The following is a 27,683-nucleotide window of genomic DNA, read 5'->3' as shown; positions in this document are numbered from 1 at the left end:
ACGTCAGGCCCATACTGGAGTATGCAGCACCAGTTTGGAACCCACACCTGGTCAAACACGTCAAGAAATTAGAGAAAGTGCAGAGGTTTGCAACAAGGCTAGTTCCAGATATCAGGGGAATGACCTACGAAGAAAGGTTAAGGGAAATCGGCCTGAAGACACTGGAGGACAGGAGGGTTAGGGGAGACATGATAAGAGATGGGAGACAGAAATAAGGGGTCACAATTGGAAGCTAAAGATTCATACGAGTAAGAGAGATGTAAGGAAGTACTTCTTTAGTCATAGTGTTGTCAGGAAGTGGAATAATCTGCCAAGTGATGTAGCGGAGGTAGGAACCATATATAGTTTTAAGACGAGGTATGATAAAGCTCATGGAGCAGGGAGAGAGAGGACCTAGTAGCGACCAGTGAAGAGGCGGGGCCAGGAGCTATGTCTCGACCCCTGCAACCACAAATAGGCGAGTACAACACACACACACACACGCGCACACACACACACGCGCGCGCACACACACACACACACACACACACACACACACACACACACACACACACACACACACACACGCACACGCGCGCACATACACACACACACACACGCACACGCGCGCACATACACACACACACACACACACGCACACGCGCGCACATACACACACACACACACACACACACACACACACACACACACACACACACACACACACACACACACACACACACACACACGCACACAGTATTCTAGTCATAACTACAACTGTGTGAGTACACACTCCCACGCTCTTACACAGTACAAACTACACCCCGACCCCTTACTGGTGACTCCGTCTACTACTGCTCTACATCTGTCTGCAGTATGTAAGCTCCGCAAATTTGCTGCACTTTCATCAAGACTGATGGACTGAACACAATCAGTCCCTAAGCCTAGAGTCGATATCTCAAAGAAATAATCTTCTATCGTTCTTTGCATGGAGTAAAGAAGTCACTGAGTGGCAAAACGTTTCCACAGTAAAGATGTCCAAAAGTTGCACCAGTGTCTTATTCTTCAACTCGTCGGTCTTCTAAACCATTTGTACCTTGCTGGTGTTGTGGATAGTTCACCACCTTTGTAATATTGCAAATAGTTTACTTCCTACTATGAATATTTATTTTCACCTTGTTGAATTTACAGGCCAATATTTTTTATCCTCAAGTAATTTCAAGCCCATCATAACTATTTTAACACCCTTTTGATGCGATTCACAACAGTCGTTTTCAAACCCTTACTAACACTCAGTAGCACAGGAAGTCATTAATACCCTGCTGGAACTGCCAGTCTATGTGTGTGCGCTAATGACCTTTAATTAGCGATCTACCACTTCCCAGTATCTACCAATGGTATCCACCCAAAATTATCTTATTACTGTACTTTATTACAAGTACTAACAGCCTCTACACATTTCAACCATCTCACATCTTATTACCAACTCTAACAATTCCATAACTAGGTTAACTATTTCACTGCCTAGCTATCGTTACTGCCGGTGATAAACTGTTTAACAGTATTTCACTCATTACTACCCAAATGTCATACAAGAACTGTAAAAGGCCTAAGAAGAAAATTACTGAATTACTGGTTCTATAGTTGTATTATGTACTTGTAGAAATAATAATAATAATGATATTATTATTATTATTATTATTACTATAACTAGACATTCCTATAATTTCCTAGACACTATCTGTCGTCACCTTGTTCATCCATCTAACTACTCAACTACCGAAAACAGACACGCAAACAAACCTACTTAATTACGCAATCTAACGAGCAATTACCTAACTGCGGCACTAACAGCCTTTAATGACTCAACCACCTTACTAACCACCCAGCTACCTTATGTGCTGGTGCTAACAACTTTCGTTGGAGCCGTGGCAGCTGTAGGTAATTAACACACGGAAGACGCAATTAAATATAACTACTGAGTGGATGGGGCGAGAGAGTGATGAATGGCTAGGGGCATGAGAGATAGTGGACGGGGATGGGAGGGGATGGGCAGGCAGGGTTAACAGTCACGGGACGATTAGCGAGAATATTAAGAGAGAATGAGTGCGTGAGAAACAAGCGTCTCTCAGACTTCACTTTCTCCCTTTCTTACCTCCCTTCCTATTCCTCTCCCTCTCCAAAACCGTTTTAGTTGTGCTACCCGAGCGGTAAGTTTATTGTGCGCCCCCATGTGCTCACAAGATGAGCATGGCGGTACAACTACAACGGTCTTGGGGAGGAGGAAGAACTGGAGAGAAGAATAGGAGAGGAGGAGGGAGGGAGAAAGTGAAGTCTGAAGACTAAGAGACATTGCTTGTTTTCTCAAGCACTCGTTACATCTTTTTATCTTCGTACATTCACTGTTTCCCAGTTTCCTCTCAGCTCCGTCTTTCAGCTCCTATTCTCAACTCTCTTCTCTCATTCACCATCTCTTTCCTCTCCACTGGCTATCGACTTGGTCTACGGATGACGGGGCTCCATAAGCCAGAAACGAACAATGGCGGTCAACGAAGGTTAAGAGGTGTAGCGAGGAGCCAAGTCTCGACCCCTGGAAACAAATCGTAGCATCTTTGACATGAACACCCTGCAAAGCGTTAGGTAAAAGGACTGAAGCAACGTTTCGCTCTCCAGGAGCTTTGTCAAGCCGTTACTGCTTGACCAAACTCCTGGAGAGCGAAACGTAGTCACAATAAAACGTCTCATTAGTTGCACACGTGTTCTTTTACCTAATATACTGTAGGCAATTCTGCCAACATTACACCGTGCAAGGTAATGGTAAAGATAATAAGGAAGAGACGAGTGAGAGAGGTGGACAGTTGCAAGGAAAAGGTCTTAGAGAACACAAATATGAGTACAGAGATGGAATATCCTGTTGGCTAACAAAGCTGCTAAAATTATTGGAGAAGATTGACAATAAAGACTATTTCAGACAACGTTCGCTCTAGGTAGAGCCTGATAAAGCTCTACACTGAGGGAAAAGTCGTGCTAGTAAAAGTTGGTTCTGCAACTTGTCAGCACTGCGTCATTTCGTCCATCTTGAAACAGTGATGACAACTCAATGAGTAAAATGGTATGGGCAGACAGTAAATCCTTAGAGAACCATAAAACAGAGGCTGATCTTAGCTTATCTACGCACTTTAAGAAGCCAAGAGGACAGGAACACTACTCCCCGGGTTCAAAGAGCATCTCAAGACAAAACACCTGGAAATGGAGTAATGGTGTGCACAGTGTATCAGACTGCACAAAAGTAACACGCACGCACGCACGCACGCGCGCACACGCGCACACGCGCACACGCACACGCACACGCACACGCACACGCACACGCACACACGCACACACACACACACACACACACACACACACACACACACTCTCTCTCTCTCTCTCTCTCTCTCTCTCTCTCTCTCGGATTTGCGAATTATCCGAGGGAAAGAAAAATTTAAACTTTTAAATGCCACAGTTGGGTAATGATGCAAGACTGACGAGGATACTGAAGAGGAAGAGAGAGAGAGAGAGAGAGAGAGAGAGAGAGAGAGAGAGAGAGAGAGAGAGAGAGAGAGAGAGAGAGAGAGAGAGAGAGAGAGAGAAAGATTAAGCCGCCTGTATTTTGGTCACCGAGTGATCCAAAGGATGATCCCCTCATATCCCATAATTCCAGCCCCCAGGTGCCTCAATACACGCAAGAGGGACCCTAGTTGTTCTTCAAAACCCTTAAGGGGCAGAGGAATTGTTGATCAATCTCCTTAGAGTGACCTGGTAGGCACACTCGACTCTGGGTGGTTCAGAGACTGAAGATCAAAACCTTAGGGAGACCAGGAGCTTAAACTCAACACACACAAACACAAAAGTCGAGCACCTAGAGGTTAGCACCCTCATAAAGCACATGAACTGTAAATCAACACTTTTAAGAGGGCCAAGAACTGTAACTCAACCCAGTCTAACGCCGAAAATATTTATGCAATAACACACCACATACATTAATAAGAGAGACCCCACTAACTCACTCAGCCAGGCTCCACCCCCTCCCCTCACACCTTACTCCTCAGCCAGGCTCCACCCCCTCCCCTCACACCTTACTCCTCAGCCAGGCTCCACCCCCTCCCCTCACACCTCACTCCTCAGCCAGGCTCCACTCCCTCCCCTCACACCTTACTCCTCAGCCAGGCTCCACCCCCACCCCTCACACCTCACTCCGCAGCCGGGCTCCACCCCCTCCCCTCACACCTTACTCCTCAGCCAGGCTCCACCCCCTCCCCTCACACCTTACTCCTCAGCCAGGCTCCACCCCCTCCCCTCACACCTCACTCCTCAGCCAGGCTCCACCCCCTCCCCTCACACCTTACTCCTCAGTCAGGCTCCACTCCCTCCCCTCACACCTTACTCCTCAGCCAGGCTCCACCCCCTCCCCTCACACCTCACTCCTCAGCCAGGCTCCACCCCCTCCCCTCACACCTCACTCCTCAGCCAGGCTCCACCCCCTCCCCTCCCACCTCACTCCTCAGCCAGGCTCCACCCCTCCCCTCACACCTCACTCCTCAGCCGGGCTCCACCCCCTCCCCTCACACCTTACTCCTCAGCCAGGCTCCACCCCCTCCCCTCACACCTTACTCCTCAGCCAGGCTCCACCCCCTCCCCTCACACCTTACTCCTCAGCCAGGCTCCACCCCCTCCCCTCACACCTTACTCCTCAGTCAGGCTCCACCCCCTCCCCTCACACCTCACTCCTCAGCCAGGCTCCACCCCCTCCCCTCACACCTTACTCCTCAGTCAGGCTCCACCCCCTCCCCTCACACTTCACTCCTCAGCCAGGCTCCACCCCCTCCCCTCACACCTCACTCCACAGCCAGGCTCCACCCCCTTCCCTCACACCTCACTCCTCAGCCAGGTTCCACCCCCTTCCCTCACACCTCATTCCTCAGCCAGGATCCACCCCCACACCTCACTCCTCAGCCAGACTCCACCCCCTCCGCTCACACCTCACTCCTCAGTCATGCTCTACCCCCTCCCCCTCACACCTCACACATCAGTCAGGCTCCACCTCCTCCCCTCACACCTCACTCCTCAGCCAGGCTCCACCCCTTCCCCTCACACCTCACTCCTCAGCCAGACTCCAACCCCTCCCCTCACACCTTACTCCTTAGCCAGGCTCCACCCCCTCCCCTCATACCTCACTCCTTAGCCAGGCTCCACCCCCTCCCCTCACACCTCACTCCTCAGCCAGGCTCCACCCCTTCCCCTCACACCTCACTCCTCAGCCAGACTCCACCCCCTCCGCTCACACCTCACTCCTCAGCCAGGCTCTACCCCCTCCCCCTCACACCTCACACATCAGCCAGGCTCCACCCCCTCCCCTCACACCTCACTCCTCAGCCAGCCTCCACCCCCTCCCCTCACACCTCACTCCTCAGCCAGTCTCCACCCCTTCCCCTCACACCTCACTCCTCAGCCAGACTCCACCCCTCCCCTCACACCTTACTCCTTAGCCAGGCTCCACCCCTCCCCTCACACCTTACTCCTTAGCCAGGCTCCACCCACTCCACTCATACCTCACTCCTTAGCCAGGCTCCACCCCCTCCACTCATACCTCACTCCTCATCCAGGCTCCACCCCCTCCCCTCACACCTCACTCCTCAGCCAGGCTCCACCCCCTTCCCTCACACCTCACTCCTCAGCCAGGTTCCACCCCCATCCCACACACCTCAGTCCTCAGCCAGGATCCACCCCCACACCTCACTCCTCAGCCAGACTCCACCCCCTCCGCTCACACCTCACTCCTCAGTCATGCTCTACCCCCTCCCCCTCACACCTCACACATCAGTCAGGCTCCACCTCCTCCCCTCACACCTCACTCCTCAGCCAGGCTCCACCCCTTCCCCTCACACCTCACTCCTCAGCCAGACTCCAACCCCTCCCCTCACACCTTACTCCTTAGCCAGGCTCCACCCCCTCCCCTCATACCTCACTCCTTAGCCAGGCTCCACCCCCTCCCCTCACACCTCACTCCTCAGCCAGGCTCCACCCCATCCCCACACACCTCACTCCTCAGCCAGACTCCACCCCCTCCGCTCACACCTCACTCCTCAGCCAGGCTCTACCCCCTCCCCCTCACACCTCACACATCAGCCAGGCTCCACCCCCTCCCCTCACACCTCACTCCTCAGCCAGGTTCCACCCCCTCCCCTCACACCTCACTCCTCAGCCAGACTCCACCCCTTCCCCTCACACCTCACTCCTCAGCCAGACTCCACCCCTCCCCTCACACCTTACTCCTTAGCCAGGCTCCACCCCTCCCCTCACACCTTACTCCTTAGCCAGGCTCCACCCACTCCACTCATACCTCACTCCTTAGCCAGGCTCCACCCCCTCCACTCATACCTCACTCCTCATCCAGGCTCCACCCCTCCCCTCACACCAACACCACCTCACACACCCTCAACACCGCCTCACACACCCTCAACACCGCCACACACACCCTCAACACCGCCTCACACACCCTCAACACCGCCTCACACACCCTCAACACCGCCTCACACACCCTCAACACCGCCTCACACACCCTCAACACCGCCTCACACACCCTCAACACCACCTCACACACCCTCAACACCACCTCACACACCCTCAACACCACCTCACGCACCCTCAACACCGCCTCACACACCCTCAACACCGCCTCACACACCCTCAACACCGCCTCACACACCCTCAACACCACCTCACACACCCTCAACACCACCTCACACACCCTCAACACCACCTCACACACCCTCAACACCACCTCACACACCCTCAACACCGCCTCACACACCCTCAACACCGCCTCACACACCCTCAACACCGCCTCACACACCCTCAACACCGCCTCACACACCCTCAACACCGCCTCACACACCCTCATCACCGCCTCACACACCCTCAACACCGCCTCACACACCCTCAACACCGCCTCACACACCCTCAACACCGCCTCACACACCCTCATCACCGCCTCACACACCCTCAACACCGCCTCACACACCCTCAACACCGCCTCACACACCCTCAACACCGCCTCACACACCCTCAACACCGCCTCACACACCCTCAACAACGCCTCACACACCCTCAACACCACCTCACACACCCTCAACACCACCTCACACACCCTCAACACCACCTCACACACCCTCAACACCGCCTCACACACCCTCATCACCGCCTCACACACCCTCAACACCGCCTCACACACCCTCAACACCGCCTCACACACCCTCAACACCGCCTCACACACCCTCATCACCGCCTCACACACCCTCAACACCGCCTCACACACCCTCAACACCGCCTCACACACCCTCAACACCGCCTCACACACCCTCAACACCGCCTCACACACCCTCAACAACGCCTCACACACCCTCAACACCACCTCACACACCCTCAACACCACCTCACACACCCTCAACACCACCTCACACACCCTCAACACCGCCTCACACACCCTCAACACCACCTCACACACCATCAACAACGCCTCACACACCCTCAACACCACCTCACACACCATCAACACCACCTCACACACCCTCAACACCACCTCACACACCGCCTCACACACCTCCTCACACACCCTCAACACCACCTCACACACCCTCAACACCACCTCACACACCCTCAACACCACCTCACACACCCTCAACACCACCTCACACACCCTCAACACCACCTCACACACCCTCAACACCGCCTCACACACCACCTCACACACCCTCAACACCACCTCACACACCCTCAACACCGCCTCACACACCCTCAACACCTCACACACCCTCAACACCACCTCACACACCCTCAACACCACCTCACACACCCTCAACACCACCTCACACACCCTCAACACCACCTCACACACCCTCAACACCACCTCACACACCCTCAACACCACTTCACACACCCTCAACACCACCTCACACACCCTCAACACCACCTCACACACCCTCAACACCACCTCACACACCCTCAACACCACCCCAGGTGTCGTGCTTGACAGTATGAAAGTCAACTGAACTTTTTACATAGTTTCTACATAATTATATATAATTAACCACTGCTTTATTTTTGTCTTCTACGCTACGATTTCTGTTGTGATTCACGAGGACATCACCCATACATAGTTGTAACTACTAACGTCAAGTAGTAACGGCAGCATTACCAACTAAAATTAACTACTAACATCACCCACTACCAATACAGCGCCTAACATTACCCGTAACATCACCCTCTAATAACAAGTCACTAACACCACTGACAGCAAAAAGAATGCCTACCAACACCATTACCCACTAATATCAGCCTTTAATAACAACGACTAACAAAATCACCCACTAACATGAACGATGCCTACTCTCCACATTGCTGGGCACTGTTAGTGGAGTACAACTAATACACTCGGACGTCTTGCTCTCCCGAAGTAAATATGCAAACATCAGACACAACCAATTTGCTTACTGGTCAAGTTATTAATAATTTTCGCGGAGAAAATCATAGACGATGATGCGCAGTGGCCTTTACTCACAAAGATTTCCACGATCTTCTTGAGTTGTGTGAACCACAGCTGTTTTCAGTTTGAAGATGAACCCCTAAAATACAAAGGTTCGGCATAGTCCTGGGATGGTTCATCAACACAGTTCCCCGCTAACATCAACATGCTGCATCTAGAGGTTGCAAGAAACACAATATCTATACCTGTGTCTTTTAATAAATCTAATACATGCTCATCACTGTTTTCAGAGTATTCATCTTCGTTACTCTCAGAGATGATTTACTTCAGTGCCATCGAGTCATTCGTCCAGTTTACTAGGGAAGACAATGATTACCTACCTTTTAATGGCATCTTAATTTGCAAAAACGTCCAGAACCCTTCAGTTCAAAGTTTGGTAAATACCGACCACCCGGAACCTCATCAACGTCCTGTCCCACCACAACACTACTATGGTACAGTGTTACACCCGTACCCCAGCACCACTATGGCACAGTGTCACACCCGTACCCCAGCACCACTATGGCATAGTGTCACACCCGTACCCCAGCACTACTATGGCACAGTGTCACACCCGTACCCCAGCACTACTATGACACAGTGTCACACCCGTACCCCAGCACCACTATGGCACAGTGTGACACTCGTACCCCAGCACCACTATGGCACAGTGTCACACCCGTACCCCAGCACCACTATGGCACAGTGTCACACCCGTACCCCAGCACCACTATGGCACTGTCACACCCGTACCCCAGCACTACTATGGTACAGTGTTACACCCGTACCCCAGCACCACTATGGCACAGTGTCACACCCGTACCCCAGCACCACTATGGCACAGTGTCACACCCGTACCCCAGCACTACTATGGCACAGTGTCACACCCGTACCCCAGCACCACTATGGCACAGTGTGACACTCGTACCCCAGCACCACTATGGCACAGTGTCACACCCGTACCCCAGCACTACTATGGCACAGTGTCACACCCGTACCCCAGCACCACTATGGCACAGTGTCACACCCGTACCCCAGCACCACTATGGCACAGTGTGACACTCGTACCCCAGCACCACTATGGCACAGTGCCACACCCGTACCCCAGCACCACTATGGCACAGTGTCACACCCGTACCCCAGCACCACTATGGCACAGTGTCACACCCGTACCCCAGCACCAATATGGCACAGTGTCACACCCGTACCCCAGCACCACTATGGCACAGTGTCACACCCGTACCCCGGCACCATTATGGCACAGTGTCACACCCGTACCCCAGCACCACTATGGCACAGTGTCACACCCGTACCCCAGCACCACTATGGCACAGTGTCACACCCGTACCCCAGCACCACTATAGCACAGTGTCACACCCGTACCCCAGCACCACTATGGCACAGTGTCACACCCGTACCCCAGCACCACTATAGCACAGTGGCACACCCGTACCCCAGCACCACTATGGCACAGTGTCACACCCGTACCCCAGCACCACTATGGCACAGTGTCACACCCGTACCCCAGCACCACTATAGCACAGTGTCACACCCGTACCCCAGCACCACTATGGCACAGTGTCACACCCGTACCCCAGCACCACTATAGCACAGTGTCACACCCGTACCCCAGCACCACTATGGCACAGTGTCACACCCGTACCCCAGCATCACTATAGCACAGTGTCACACCCGTACCCCAGCACCACTATGGCACAGTGTCACACCCGTACCCCAGCACCACTATGGCACGTACTACAAACAGAACTTTCACTAAATATAGCAGTATTAAACACAATAACTGTATTACACGTGAGAAACAAAATAGTGGTTTTTGTGTTCGTTGTCAACCTTGGCTGGTGGCTCCCACGCTCCCACTCTACTTTATAAGTTACTTCCCACCCCACCACCGTGTTGCACCTGAGAAACAATCACCTGGTCACCTGCCACGTGCTCCACCATAAATCTAAACACAATGTATACATATTGTTGTATATATACACCTAACACTTTGTGTTACTGGTTTATAAGGTTTGAAACCAAGTGACTACATGCGGGTCATGAAACACTTTACACTTATCCTGGGTTTTTTTACATGTATGCTGCTATGTATAATAATGTATGTAACTGTATTTATATATACCTGAGTAAACTTACTAACACATCCTGTTTGTGGGGTTTATTTGGTTCAAAACTAACTACACGAGGGTGATAAAACACCTAACATATCGTAGTCACATTTAAAACACATGAACAACACAAGGGTCATAAAGCATCTAACACATCTAAATAATTTTTTCAAAATATGTTTTGACAATTCTCTGAAATAAATTTAGAATTTTCTAATATTTTTTGTTTTAAACCATTTATTACCTTCATCTACCCTGATATTTATCTGCATATTTATCTATATTTTTTATCTCTTGTTGCATATTTAAATGACATATATCGAACGAACGAGAAATAATTAGTAGTAAATAATGAAGATAATAGTAGTAATAGATAATAAAAGTAATAGATAATAGCAGTAGTAATAATACTGGTTGATAGTAGCAGTGGTGCTAGTAGTAATAGTAGTAATAATAATAAAAGGTAACTAGTTTTTAATAGCTAAGATACTGGACAGTCACAGAAGAAGTAATTATTCAATAACCCACCAAGACGAAACAAAAATATTTAAGTTAAAAGAAAAATCCAGAAATCTAAGAAATATGTACGAAAAAATTTACAGTCACGAATCAAGTTAAATTTCAAAAGAAATAATAAAAAATTTATCACTGAGAAAGAAAAATACCGGCCAATCAAAGAAAGGCAAAGGTACATATCCAGCCAATTACAGTAAGCAAAGATATATTCCAGCCAATCACGCAGAAGAAAGATATTTTCCAGCCAATCGGACAGTAAGAAATATTTTCGTCTGTGAAGATACATTACAGATAATTACTGAGGAAAATGTATTTCAACCAATGAAAGATATATTCTAACCAATTAGAAGTGAGGAACAGAAACAACAGCTGACAATCTTAGAGGCATGAAAACACCAGGAACAACAGGAGACAAGGTTGGGACATGAAAACACCAGGAACAACAGGAGACAAGGTTGGGACATGAAAACACCAGGAACAACAGGAGACAAGGTTGGGACATGAAAACACCAGGAACAACAGGAGACAAGGTTGGGACATTAAGACAACAGGAGGCAAGGCGGAGACATGAAGACAACACGAGCAACAGGAAACAAGGCTGATGGTATGAAGACAACCAGTGGACCAAGAGTCAAGGTTAGGACGGTACAATACTGAGTCACAAAAACTGGTTCAGTTTCCACTCCCAACATGCAGCCTATGAACATTAAAGTTATATATACACCTACTATACCCGTGAACACCTTACAAATAAAAGTTTAACTATTATTATTATTAACACACTGGCCGTCTCCCACCGAGATAGGGTAACCTGAAAAAAAGAAACACTTTCAACATCATTCACTCCATCACTGTCTTATCAGACGGTTGCCGATACTACAGTTCAAAACTGCAGATATCCCCATCCCTCCTTCAGAGTACAGGCACTGCATTGCCCACCTACAGGACTCAAGTCCGGCAAACCGGTTTCCCAGAATCCATTCATAAATGTTACCTTGCTCACACTCCAACACCACATCAAGCCATAAAAACCACTTGCCTCCACTCCTAACACGCTCACACAAGCTTGCTGGATGTCCAAGCCACTCGCACGCAAAACCTTCTTAACCTCCTCTCTCCAACCTTCCCTAGGACGACCCCTACCCCGCCTTCCTTTCACATTTATACACTCTACAAGTTATCGTATTTTGCTACATCGTCTCTAAATGTCCAAACCACATCAATATTACGAGGGCAGCGCGAAATCCATAGGGGTCATAGACCGCCGGAAAATGGAGAGCAGTCAGATTCGAGTAAAGGGAGGGTAGTTCCATTTCTTTGGATCAAGAGCCCATTTTTGGCATCGAGGAACCTCTACTGAAGGGTGATATTGTTGTACAAAGTATTGCTTTTTTTGCGAGAAATATTTCTAACAGACTTGAAGCACTGACGTGTGAAAATTTATATCTGGCGTAGTTCCATAACGCTATTATCAAAACGTTACAAATAAAATGTAACTGAAAAAAAAAATCGTAAAAATTCCCATTTTTACGATTATTTCGACTTTAAACATTTCTGAAAGTAGCCAAAAAAAAAAAAACTTGAAATGTTAATTCTATTGTCGTTCCCTGTTAAATATAGAGAATAAAAATAGGTTTAAAGTATTACCTCCACAGAGGTAATAAGAAAGTCCTTGAAGACTCACTGGTACTTGACGATATTATCAACTCAGACAAGACTAAGACCAGCCGTCACCAGCCATTAGGAACAATACTCTCAATACAATAACCAATGAACATCACAAAGTAAAAAAAAAATGATATTAAAGATAATAATGACAGCCAAAAAAGAAAAAAAGTGAATTGTGACACCTAAAACAAAAGTGAAACAGCATCGGTGTATGAACGATGAAATGAGAAACAAATCAGTGAATAAGAACGATGAAATGAGGAACTGATCATTGAATGAATCACATCCGCTGGTGTCACTTGTCAAGGATGTATACAAAGTTTCTCGTAATCTTCTTGACTGTGCTCGTCTTAAATGTGGTTAAGCTTTACTCTGCTGCCTCCCAGGTAACACCTTGCTGTACTATCATAACATCGACTACCTAGATAGAATTAGGGGCGGCTAGACTGCAGTTATCCGAAGTGGACAGCCTCGTTATATTGACCGAAAAAAAATTTACTTTCCCATGCATTTAAATGTACGTACTCTCACTTCCACAGAGGTTCATGTACTCCAGGTGCTCTCATACGATATGTACCAATCCTTCAGGCGACGTACATCGTTACTGGTGAAGAGCTTTTAATGTGGAAGAACCAAGCTTTTAATATATACACTGTTGCTACCATGGGGTGGTAGGGGAAGTGGAATATTCAAACGGCTTCAGGAAGAAATCCAAATATTCTTCCTTGAAGCCTTTTTATCCACTTCTCCGAGGCTATAGGTCCCACAATTTACACCAGAGGTGGACCCCATCATATATATATATATATATATATATATATATATATATATATATATATATATATATATATATATATATATATATATATATATATATATATATATATATATATATATGTCGTGCCGAATATGTAAATCTGGTTAATTAGCAAGAACTCATTTAAAATTAAGTCCTTTCTGAAATTTTCTCTTATCCGTTTAAAGATATAATTTTTTCATTAATGTTAATGTAAAAATTTTTAATTTTGCACCAAAAGAATCTTAGAAAACTTACCTAACCTTATTATAAGAAGAGCAATTTATTTTAGCCTAACCCAACTAAATATATTTTAAATACGTTTACAATAATTTAATACTAAACAAACACAATGAAATATATTTTTTTCGATAGGTTCAGAATGATTTTGGCGAAATTATTGTATACACAAATTTTCACTTGTCCTGTATGGCAAGATGAGCGTTGCTATTTAAGCCAAGATGGCAAGTTCTGCCTATTCGGCACGACATATATATATATATATATATATATATATATATATATATATATATATATATATATATATATATATATATATATATATATACATATATATATATATACACACACACACACACTAACGCAAGTTTAAGAATATCCATGCAAGGGTGTGTTCAAGTACGTACGTGCAATCATGAACACGCACGCACGCATCAAGTCTAAGCAAAAGGAAAACAAGAAAACATCAAAAATGTATCGGGAATCCACCAGGAATTATTGTACAAGTTATTATTGTGAAGCATTTCCTGAACTGCGGCAACCTATGTCGTCACACCTCGGGTACGCCCATGACGTCACACCTCGGGTACACCCATGACGTCACACCTCGGGTACGCCCATGACGTCACACCTCGGGTACACCCATGACCTCACATCCACTGAGGGCACTAGAAATCCTACGGTGACGTCATTACACCGTGACGTCACATCCAATGTGGGCTTCAGGAAAAATACGGTGACGTCATTACAGCGTGACGTCACAATAAGGTTACCAGGAAGTATACCGTGACGTCACAATGAGGGTAAGTAGCAGCATATGGTGACGTCATCCCATTAATATGACGTCACAAGACAAATAACCAGCACTTAGGAGAATGAAACTTGGGACGATATTTGGGTTCCACTTGAACCATTAACTAGTCAGACAGAAGAGCGAAGGGAAGGGAGCCAGAATAAATACGAAAGGGGGGTGGGGTCGTCAATGGAACGACAGGTAGTAGTATAATGGTAGTAGTGGTAGAGGTAGTCTGAATAGTACTAATAGTAGTAGTGAAGGTTGTTAAGAACAAGAAAACGGAAAAAAGAGGCACTGCAGGAGAGTTAATGTATTGTTCCAGTCACGGTATTGTGCCTTTTTATTCTTTTCTTGACGTCACAAGAACAGGCTGGGTAGTGACGTAGCTGAGTGAGCCAGACGACAGCGGTCTCTGCAAATGTTTAACGAACTAATCAAGATTTATAATGGCGTAAAATGTTGCACCCATACCAAGGTCACTCACTAGCTAGTTAGCGAGTGAATGACCTACCCCCTCTTTTTCTCTCTCATACACACACACAGGGGGACAGGAGCTGTGAATTTACCCCTGCAACCACATATAGGCGAGTACACATACGGATCACCACTTACAGAAGCGTTCAACTCGCCAAGTGAATCATTTCCTCCTTTTTTTGTGTTTCATTTCTGGAGTGTTAGGAAGCACTTTTTCAGTCTCGGTTAGCAGTAAAATGAAAGAAACTGTGTGGCATTGGTGAAGGCTAACTCCATACATAGTTTCGAAAGTAGATAAGATAGGGCTCAACGGGCTAGACACCAGTGATGCTGGCCCATGAGGACCAGGAGCCAGGCCTTGAATCCCGCAAACTCAAATTGGTGAATACTGACACACGCACTATCAACCTTCACACACACACACACACACACACACACACACACACACACACTCAACCTTCACAGCAAGTCCTTGACAAAGAGCACGAACATCAACGCATCTCACTCCTCCTCTGCACGACCCACCATCATCTTCCTCAATAATTATAATTTGATGAACGTTAAAATATTGAACAATCAAGGAGTTGAACAGGTAAACAGTTGACAAGCCCAACACGTGAATATCTGAACATCTAGTTACAGGTAAATACGCCAATCTGCCAATCTTGAAAATGTAAACTACTGTAAGAGGAAACTGTTGAAAATGTAAACAGTGCAATGAAAACAGTTGAATATGTAAACAAAATAACGGGAAAAAACGAAAATGTGAACACGCATCTAAGTAGTTAACTAAGTTAACAATGTAAGAGCTGGAAATTTTAACATTTGAACAGACATACAGAAGAGCATTTTTTGTTGTATATCGCATCATACACACAAAAAACACACGAACAGTCTCTCGACCCCCCAAGAAACAACTCAAGAGACTACACACATATATAAATAAATTAATAAACATAGATGGTCACAACTCCATACTACGAAGACTGTTACTTCTTGACGTGGGGCCAGGAGCAGATGAATCGACCCCATGCAGTTACTAGGTTAATACAACTAGGGTGCGCGCACGCACACACGCACGCACATGCGCGCGCGCGCGCGCACACACACACACACACACACACACACACACACGCACGCGCGCGCGCGCACACACACTCGATCGAAGACCAGGCAGAACTACAAAGGGATCTGGACAGGCTGCAGACCTGGTCCAGCAATTGGCTCCTGGAGTTCAATCCCACCAAGTGCAAAGTCATGAAGATTGGGGAAGGGCAAAGAAGACCGCAGATGGAGTACAGTCTAGGGGGCCAGAGACTACAAACCTCACTCAAGGAAAAAGATCTTGGGGTGAGTATAACACCAGGCACATCTCCTGAAGCGCACATCAACCAAATAACTGCTGCAGCATATGGGCGCCTAGCAAACCTCAGAACAGCATTCCGACATCTTAATAAGGAATCATTCAGGACCCTGTACACCGTGTATGTTAGGCCCATATTGGAGTATGCGGCACCAGTTTGGAACCCACACCTAGCCAAGCACGTAAAGAAACTAGAGAAAGTGCAAAGGTTTGCAACAAGACTAGTCCCTGAGCTAAGAGGTATGTCCTACGAGGAGAGGTTAAGGGAAACCAACCTGACGACACTGGAGGACAGGAGAGATAGGGGGGACATGATAACGACATACAAAATACTGAGAGGAATTGACAAGGTGGACAAAGACAGGATGTTCCAGAGATTGGACACAGTAACAAGGGGACACAGTTGGAAGCTGAAGACACAGATGAATCACAGGGATGTTAGGAAGTATTTCTTCAGCCACAGAGTAGTCAGTAAGTGGAATAGTTTGGGAAGTGATGTAGTGGAGGCAGGATCCATACATAGCTTTAAGCAGAGGTATGATAAAGCTCACGGCTCAGGGAGAGTGACCTAGTAGCGATCAGTGAAGAGGCGGGGCCAGGAGCTCGGACTCGACCCCCGCAACCTCAACTAGGTGAGTACAACTAGGTGAGTACACACACACTAGCATGGATTTATGGAAGGCAAATCCTGTGTCACAAACTTTCTCGAGTTTTATGATAAAATAACAGAAGACACGAGAGAGACGGGTGGGTTGATTGCATCTTCTTGGACTGCAGGAAGGCCTTCGACACAGTTCCTCACAAAAGATTAGTGCAGAAGCTAGAGGATCAGGCGCGTATGACAGGAAGGGCACTGCAATGGATCAGAGAGTACCTGACAGGGAGGCAACAACGAGTCATGGTACGTGATGAGGCATCACAGTGGGCACCTGTGACGAGCGGGGTCTCACAAGGGTCGGTCCTAGGACCAGTGCTATTTTTGGTATATGTGAATGACATGATGGAAGGGTTAGCCTCTGAAGTGTCCCTGTTCGCAGATGATGTGAAGTTAATGAGGAGAATTAAATCAGACGAGACCTGGACAGACTGGCTGGTCAGACCTGGACAGGCCTGGTGGAGCAACTGGCTTCTCGAATTTAACCCCGACAAATAAAGTCTTCATATGAAGATCGGGGAAGGGCACAGAAGACCGCAGACGGAGTATAGGCTAGGTGGCCAAAGATGCAAACCTCGCTCAAGGAGAAAGATCTTGGGGTGAGTATAACACCGAGCACGTCTCCGGAAGCACCCTTCAACCAGATAACTGTTGCAGCATATGGGCGCCTGGCAAACCTGACAACAGCGTTCCTATACCTAAGTAAGGAATCGTTCAAGACACTGTACACCGTTTACGCCAGGCTCATACTGGAGTATGCAGCGCCTGTTTGGAACCCACACTTGATCAAGCACGTCAAAAAATTAGAGAAAGTGCAAAGGTTTGCGACAAGGTTAGTTCCAGAGCTAAGGGGAATGTCCTATGAAGAAAGGTTAAGGGAAATCGGCCTGACGACACTGGAGGACAGGAGGGTTAGGGGAGACATGATAACGACATACAAAATACTGTGTGGAATAGACAAGGTGGACAGAGGCAGGATGTTCCAGAGAGGGGACAAAGAAACAAGGGGTCACAATTGGAAGTTGAAGACCCAGATGAATCAAAGGGGTGTTAAGAAGTATTTCTTCAGTCACAGAGTAGTCAGGAAGTGGAATAGCCTAGAAAGTGAGGTAGTGGAGACAGGAACCATACATAGCTTTAAGATGAGGTATGATAAAGCTCATGGAGCAGGGAGAGTAGGGACCTAGTAGCACTCAGTGAAGAGGCGGGGCCAGGAGCTGAGTATCGACCCCTGCAACCACAATTAGGTGAGTACAATTAGGTGAGTACACACACACACACCAGCATCCGGTGAATAAGGTGCAGATAATATTGCATTGCATTCAAGTAATTTATTTTGAAGGTCTCACTAGTATATCTTTCTTTTTTGTCTCTGTCTGTCTGTCTGTCTGTGTCTCTCTCTCCCCCCTCTTCCCTGTCTTTCATTTCCCTCTGATTAACTTGTGCCACCTTTTATGTCTGTCTTCGTTGTCTTATTGTCTCTAACTTCCCCTCAGTCTCATCACGTATTTACTTCCCTCCCTCAATCCTGGTCAACTCCTTTATTCTCATCCACCTCGTTTTTCTGTCTTCCCTTGAGAGCCCTTTCTCTTTGCCTATCTTTCATTGTATCTCAACCCATCTTGAGACATGCAAACCATCTTTCAGTCTCTCTCTCCGCCTATCATTCTCTCTCTCTCTCTCTCTCTCCCCCTCAGAAGGGATACAGTATCATTCAAGGCCGCTGCGTCACCACCATGAGAAATCTAGTAATGTATTAAGTATAAACTTCAAACGCATTACAGAATACAAGACTCAACATATCAGTAATGAATATTAAAGAGGACTCGTTAGTAGACGAACATTACAGAAGACTCAAAACACCAGCAACACACGAGGCACTAGAGCACAAAACTCAAAACACCAGTAATGATAAACGTAACACAACCCAAGACTCAAACACCAGTAACAAAGACTGAGGTGGAGAACATTCTTCTCCAGTTTCTAAAACATAGCTAATGGCGAATTTAAATTTGGCCACGAAACATTACGTACTGCAACAAGAAGACTGTCTGTATTGGTCTCTCATGTCTGTTTCTCATTCTGTTTTCCCGTCTGCAATGATCTGTGTTGTCTGCCTCTCATTGTCTTCCTGACAGTCTAAATATCTGTGTTTATATCTTCCTGTCTTTCTATCTTCCTGTCTGTGTTTACGTACATGCGTCTCTTCTTTACATCAGCATGCTGGTGGACATCTATCTAGTGTATGTATCATGGGTACTGCGTTACCGTCTGTTACCCGTGTGTTCGTGTATTGTTCATGTACTGCTGGAACGGAAAATCACGTTCTGCTGACGACCACCAACCTCGTCACTTGAATTATATCTTACCAAGAACGTGGTAAAATGAGATGATGACGGGTGGTGGTGAAGATGAAGGTGTTGGTGAAGATGAAAGTAGTGGTGAAGAAGATGAAGGTAGTGGTGATGAAGATGAAGGTAGTGGTGATGAAGATGAAGGTAGTGGTGATGAAGATGAAGGTAGTGGTGATGAAGATGAAGGTAGTGGTGATGAAGATGAAGGTAGTGGTGATGAAGATAAAGGTGGTGGTGATGAAGATAAAGGTGGTGGTGATGAAGATGAAGGTGGTGGTGAAGATGAAGGTAGTGGTGATGAAGATGAAGGTGGTGGTGAAGAATGTGGTGAATATGAAGGCAGATAGAACTAACTTGGCAATCTAACTTAACCTTGTCTAGAAAATGGTACAAAATGCCGAGAAGTTGTGTTAAATATAGTGACTTTGTTTTAGGCAAGGTTAGGTTAGTGATTAAAAGGCACGTGCAACAGTTGACATAGTATTTGAGCGGTCAGTGCTTCAGCTGAGAGACTGACCACCTTAAATACTATTTGTCCAAGGTTAACAGACTGATTACATCATCTTCATTTCACTACTACACCTGCTGCCTCTGCATTTGACTGAAGAAGCCTCCTGTGCAGGCGAAACGTTTCATTAATAAAGATACTCAGCTGTTGCACGTGTCTCTTAATCACTAACTTAACTTTGCCAAAAACAAAGTCACTATATTTAACACAACGTCTCGGCATTTTATACCATTTTCAAGACAAGGTTAAGTTAGGTTGCCAAGTTAGTTCTATCTGCCTTCATATTCACCGCATTATTCACCACCACTACCTTCATCTTCACCACTACCTTCATCTTCACCACCACCACCTTCATCTTCACCACCACCACCTTCATCTTCACCACCACCTTCACTGGAGTGAAGACGGTCCTTTGGGAACGTACTTGCTTGGACATCCTCCTCTTTTCTGCAATTTTGCAAGCTCCTGATGGTGTGTTGATTGCAACACGAAAGGCCTAGAGCTATCATTCTACTCCCCCCCCCCGTGGTTGTTTTGTATGTATGTGTGTGTGTGTATATATATATATATATATATATATATATATATATTATGTATATATGTATGTATATATATGTATATGTATATATATTAGTACACAGACATCGGCCTTCTCCCGTCAAGGGAGAGTGACCCAAAGAACAAGTTGCACCATCACTAACTCCCTGGTTGTCTTGCCACAAAGTGCACGAACCTCACGATCCAGCGACCCACCCAACCCCAACATTCCCAGTCATCTTTCAAAGTGCAGGTTCTGTACTACCCACTCACCTCCAAAGCTAAAATTACTATCTATAATCAGTATCTACGATCATCCATGACGATTAGCCATAATCATCAACTTTAGTATAACTGTAGCAGTTTTAACTGAGACGGCTCAGACCATCAGGTGGTCTTAGAGGCAGTGCTACAAGTTTGTGTGTGTGTGTGTGTACTCACCTAGTTGTACTCGCCTAGTTGAGGTTGCGGGGGTCGAGTCCGAGCTCCTGGCCCCGCCTCTTCACTGATCGCTACTAGGTCACTCTCCCTGAGCCGTGAGCTTTATCATACCTCTGCTTAAAGCTATGTATGGATCCTGCCTCCACTACATCGCTTCCCAAACTATTCCACTTACTGACTATGTGGCTGAAGAAATACTTCCTAACATCCCTGTGATTCATCTGTGTCTTCAGCTTCCAACTGTGTCCCCTTGTTACTGTGTCCAATCTCTGGAACATCCTGTCTTTGTCCACCTTGTCAATTCCTCTCAGTATTTTGTATGTCGTTATCATGTCCCCCCTATCTCTCCTGTCCTCCAGTGTCGTCAGGTTGATTTCCCTTAACCTCTCCTCGTAGGACATACCTCTTAGCTCTGGGACTAGTCTTGTTGCAAACCTTTGCACTTTCTCTAGTTTCTTCACGTGCTTGGCTAGGTGTGGGTTCCAAACTGGTGCCGCATACTCCAATATGGGCCTAACGTACACGGTGTACAGGGTCCTGAATGTTTCCTTATTAAGATGTCGGAATGCTGTTCTGAGGTTTGCCAGGTGCCCATATGCTGCAGCAGTTATTTGGTTGATGTGCGCTTCAGGAGATGTGCCTGGTGTTATACTCACCCCAAGATCTTTTTCCTTGAGTGAGGTTTGTAGTCTCTGGCCCCCTAGACTGTACTCCGTCTGCGGTCTTCTTTGCCCTTCCCCAATCTTCATGACTTTGCACTTGGTGGGATTGAACTCCAGGAGCCAATTGCTGGACCAGGTCTGCAGCCTGTCCAGATCCCTTTGTAGTTCTGCCTGGTCTTCGATCGAGTGAATTCTTCTCATCAACTTCACGTCATCTGCAAACAGGGACACCTCAGAGTCTATTCCTTGTGTGTGTGTGTGTGTGTGTGTGTGTGTGTGTGTGTGTGTGTGTGTGTGTGTGTGTGTGTGTGTGTGTGTGTGTGTGTTAAAACGAGTACTGCTAGCATTACTCGTTTTAACACACGCTCAAAAAAAAAAAAAAATAGCCAGAAAGAGCGAAAAGACACTTTAACGTGATTGGAACAATACACAAATACCCCTCACATAGGAGAGGGAGCTTACGACGATGTTTCGGTCTGACCTGGACGATTTAGAAGTCGAACCGAAACGTCGTCATAAGCTTCTCTCTCTCTCTCTTGTGTGCGGGTTGTGTAAAACCTAGCCACTTATTTCCCTGACGATTTTGAAACACTGTCACCAGAGGGGCCTTACTGCCGTATTTCGACATTTTCCATACACTTTGCAAATCTTAAGTGATCTCCAAGTTATTCCCACATTACTTTACCACACACACACACACACACACACACACACACACACACACACACACACACACACACACACACACACACACACACACACACACACACAGTGAAGCGAGACAATAACAGTTATAGCAATAAATTCCCCATTCATATTTTTCCTTATTAAAATCCTATACGGTAAATAATACTAACTAAACATTGTGTTGACAATGGTATAAAATACCAACAAGTTGATGATTAAAACACATGAAAATAAGTCACTTTTCGGGGTTATTATAAGTAATGTACACATACTCTTTGTATAATTTATGTAACTGGATTTGTGTGTACCTATACCTGGATATATTTAGCACTAGTCTGATGCAAACCCACGTAAATAATGCAGGTCTATGAGAGCGTATTTATAACAATGAATTCTGACCAAAACTCAGCACCTTCAGATGCCGATAATTATTTCTTAAAATTGCCCTTAAATGTTTACAAAGTTAAAATATATAAATATGAAGGTATAATTAAATAAATGCATATTCATTTTGAAGCGATTTAGAGAGAACGTTTTAGATTTAACAAAAATATATCTTCAATATATTAATTTTATATTTAGTAATATATGCATTCACAAATTAGCTGGAAGACAATCATTTTTCTAAAGTTATGTGATTTTTGTTCTGGAGTGATGGGGTAAGAATGAAAAAAAAAAGAACGTAATAAAATATATAAAGCGTAGTTTCAATAAAAAGTATTAAAATATTTGCAAAGATTAAGATATACACATAACATAGCAAACCAGGGTACGGGTGGGGTTCAAACCCATGGCGAGCGAGTCGTAAAACTCCAGGTCATGGGTTCTAACCCCACCCGTACTGTGATTTAATAAAATAACAAAATATCCACATGCCATTTTTTTCAACAGAGTACCCCTCAACAGTTTTAAAACTCAGCATTAAATAATAAAACATCACAAAAGTTCCGAAATGTTATATTATCAGGTTTATTGTGTTTAAAGCTTACTGGATACACGAGGGTATTAAGGGGCACGTCAGTTCCCCCGTATTCTAAAATGTTATTTTTCCTCCTATATTCTACCTTATCCATAATTACCATCGCATTTGCTTTGTCTGCTTTCGTAAGGTGAAGTCTAAGATCTTTACTTAATTCATGGTATAACTTAACAATTAAGTTATACCATGAATTAAGGAAAGATCCTGGACTTTATCTTACGAAAGCAGACACAGAAAATGCGATAGTAATTATGGACAAGGTAGATTACAGGGGAAAAATAAACATAATTTTAGGAGACAAGGAAATTCATGTGCCTCTTAAGACTGCATGGCGCCTGTACACCACCAGTCAAGAATATTCCAATCTCTAAAATAGAGATTAAAGTTAAGTGACAGCGTGTATACACAGAGCTGTGTGGACATCCTTGAAGTCGGCTAAAACAAAGAACATTTCCGAACATGCACTTTCAAGCGAGACTATGCAGCCCATTACGTGGCATTAGGGAAAGTGTGTAGCGAATTTTGTATTGTTCGTGATGAGACGAGTTCCTCCCCCTCGTCTCCCTTTCCTTTCCAGAGAAAAACTCAAATTAGTTCGCAAAACGACCACCGCGGGGGTTTTACTGCCCACTTGCAACATGAAAGCTTTGAAATACATCCACATACATATTTTTTTTTACATTTCGAGTAAAATGTAAATTGTTGGATCCAGGGAAAAAAAAAGTCATAGGAAAAAAGACGCGACTTAACCCATGTTATTTAAATAAAATGTGACTTTTGTCCAGTGATTTTTTTTCCGCTAGCAAAATTGTGACCTTTTTCCCAGTGACTTTCTTTCCCGGACATCAAATTTTTACCCACTCGGGCAAACAACGAGGCTGACTGAAAAATGGTATAGTGACACCCACAAGATGTGGAAAAAGACATGTACCATTCATGACATTTTTTCCCACGATGATAAAAAATTCATTATGGACGCCCAGTGCAATACAAATTAATAATGTTACTTGAATAACAATGATAGTAAGGTTAAATAATAAGAATATAAATATGAATTTTTCACTGTGAGCAAGGAACATGCAAATCAGCAAAATCAACATTCTTGAAAGGTTAAAGGAACAGGAGGTGTTAGTGGAGTCACGGCCATCAACAACGTGCATAATGTAAGACGGATGGTATGGTGGGGGTCACGGTGTCGTCCCTCCCTCACGGTACAATGGTGACAGTGTCTTGGGGTCACGGTGCTGTGGTACCCCTCTCACGGTACACTAGCGACAATATCTTTGGGTCACGGTACACTAGCGACAATATCTTTGGGTCACGGTACACTAGCGACACTATCTTTGTGCCATGTTGGTGTAGTACCCCCTGACGGTACATTGGTGCCATTGTCTTGAGGTCACCACGGTGCCACAGTACTCACATGCCCATTTCCTCGGTAGCCAGGGTACAGTGGTTGCTGTGTCTGGAAGAGAAGGAATGGGGAGAGGCGAGGAATGCGCGCGCTGCGGAAATGGTGACATATCATTTACTTTGTATAACTAAAATCTCCTCAGGAAAAGTCTTGGCGAGAATTTAATTTAGCTACCTCTAATGTATGCTTTAATTTGCCCAACTCTAAACTCCACCTAAATTATTTCTAACTTTATATAATTCTAGCCTGCAGACTAAGGTGTCCTGTAAATCTGGAACCGTAGAGAAAAACGAAAAAGAAAAACATGGTAATAATGAAAGATTTTATGCATAAGTGTTCAAAGTGTCCACCATTATTTCTAGTACAAGACTGGAGGAGGAAATAGCTGGCTAGTGGCTAGGAGGAACGACGCATGGACCGGTGTTCCGTGCGTTGATGATACCCCTGGCTATACTCTGATTCCAGACTTACGGGACATCCTATTCACTCTAGCTTTTATCTCACTCATTTCCTGACTCTCTCTCTCTCTCTCTCTCTCTCTGTCTCTCTCTCTCTCTGTCTCTCTCTGACACACACCAGCTCGTTGGCCTCAAAGATATACTAAAATATATTAAACGAGTTCCTCAGCTGGGTCAACTATTCACCCTTAACGGCACACTCTAGACAACAGTTTTCTCAAGTGACACTCGCTGGCACTTCCTCCAGCAACTTATCTAGGCCAGCAATTTGATACCATGTTGGTCAGAATTACCCCTGGCACCTTTTAGTGTCTGTGCCATCCAGTCATCCATCTTAGTGTAGGGTTACGAACGCTTCAAACATAAATTCCTTCGTTAGATGAAGATCGTTTATGTAGCTTCGTTATTGGCGGGTAACGTGAACTTATTTATTTGTGTAAGTTATTTTAACCTGTGTTAACGTTAAATAAGCAATAAACATTTTTTTTAGCTGTAGAGTGTGCATAAATACGGGCAGTGTATGACATTAGACAACAACTGTTCTGATGAGACAGTATTGCAACATTTGGATGTCTATTCTGGAAACGTTTCGCCACACAGTGGCTTCTTCAGTCCAATGCAGAAAAAGGTGGAAGACTGGACTGAAGCAACCACTGCATGGCGAAACGTTTCCAGAATAAAGATATCCAAATATTGCACAAGTGTCTCATTTATCAGCTTGTCGGTTTTGTAAACCACTTATCCGCAACCAATGTTCTCTTTTAGCCATCTGGGTACAATATCCCACTGACTGACGTGAAGACATAACTGTTAAAACTGATTATGTTAATTGTTGACGATGGTGTTGATAGTGTTAACAACGGTGTTAAAGGTGGTCATGGTACCAATGGCATGGTAATGGTATTGTGATACTGATTGCATCATCTTACACAATTCACTGCATTTCGCACAATATTCACTGACCAGTAAACTGACTGCTGCCTCGCCAGAAGTGTGTAGTCTGGACATCAGAAGCTCTCTTTCTAACCATGCAGATCACCTAGAGGTCGAAGCAATACAAACTAAATACAACACACAAAATATACAAAGAAAAAATTAACAAGCAATAAAATAAAAGTACTACCATGAATAAAACAATAAAAATGAATGTTATCACACAGTTCAGTTATATGACATTAAACTGTCAGCGTCAACACACTTCTAAAAGTTCCCGAGGCTCCCCCCCCCAAAGGTAGTTATAAAACCTCGTCGAAAGCGAAAAGGCCAAAATTATAGGCAGTTATAATGTGTCCCACAGTCAGCTTAATGTCACAAGCTACACAGAAATGGGGGAGAGGGGGAAAGCACCTGCAAACTTGTAGCAGTAGCCGAGGTGGGCGCCCAATTTTCAGCCGAGAGAGTCTTTTCAAGTGACGATTCTTGTTGTAGGGGAAAGAGCCAAACTACCGTTCTCTGTATAACTTGCTCTTAGTCTCTAGGACCCACCGAGGCATCCCTTACTTCCCACGGACATATCTATGTATGTGGCCCGAGAAGTTATGAACAATTACCACATTTAGGTACATGACACGAGTCTTGATCAACTGAATCATCTACGGAACAAAGTCTCTCGCGTGCAGAAACATTTTCATTGCAAAAAAAACAGGCCACTTTCAATAGGAGTCACACGCACCCAAACTAGAACGGACAGGGAAACTCGCATAAAAAAATGTAAATAGTGAGCAATCAGGTAAAAAAAGACTTGACCTATAAGAAAAACACGCCAGACATCAGACAGAAAGCAGAAATGGATGTAAAACTAAGGCATGAGGCAGGCAGGTAAACAGACGACCTTGTGAAAACGTTAAGATTTTCCAAATAACTGGAGAAGGGAGATTAGTCTAGCGTACGACCGTCAGTTACCCTCCGCAAGACACAAGGTGTGCCCTCCACTCAATAATAATAATAATAATAATAATAATAATAATAATAATAATAATAATAATAATATGAAATAGAAATAATAGCACTAATAATAATAATAAATAAAAAATAGAAATAAAAAATAATTTTATTTCAAGACAATAACACACAAATACAGTGTAACAATCTGAGAGTTCAGCAAACAAACGCTGAAGCTGAATCCATCTTAATCCCAGTTAGTTTTCAGGCTGGGCCTCACTGCCTCCCTCCACTCGTCTTACTTGTTTGTCCACTACCCACACACCGTTTTCTGTGCTATGTACTCAAGCAACATATTTTAAATTCCAAAAACGTCAACAGATGACGTTTAGGTCATCATTAACCATTCCACATTTTTTCTCCAAATATCTCGGTTAATTTCGGTTTAGGTTAGATTACATGAACATATGTACATAATAATAATAATAATAATAATAATAATAATAATAAATATATATATATATATATATATATATATATATATATATATATATATATATATATATATATATATATATATATT

The 27,683-nt window shown here is 45.1% G+C and overlaps 1 protein-coding gene across 7 annotated transcripts in view; it reads right to left on the bottom strand.

The window, feature by feature from the left end:
* Myo10A (Myosin 10A) overlaps positions 1-27,683 on the bottom strand; it is a 255,381-nt gene that overhangs the window by 179,186 nt on the left and 48,512 nt on the right. For 2 of the 7 annotated variants that reach the window (XM_053784837.2, XM_053784836.2), the window contains one exon: positions 26,183-26,258. The exons of the other annotated variants lie outside the window; for them this stretch is intronic. The gene's annotated coding sequence lies outside the window, so the exon portion shown is untranslated. The remainder of the gene's footprint in view (positions 1-26,182; positions 26,259-27,683) is intronic. 7 annotated transcript variants of the gene reach the window in all.

The sequence above is a fragment of the Cherax quadricarinatus genome, chromosome 51, assembly GCF_038502225.1.
Source record: "Cherax quadricarinatus isolate ZL_2023a chromosome 51, ASM3850222v1, whole genome shotgun sequence".
NCBI classification, from domain to species: Eukaryota; Metazoa; Arthropoda; class Malacostraca; order Decapoda; family Parastacidae; genus Cherax; species Cherax quadricarinatus.
The sequence above is the reverse complement of the archived record's forward strand: the minus strand, read 5'-3'. Positions and strand labels throughout refer to the sequence as shown.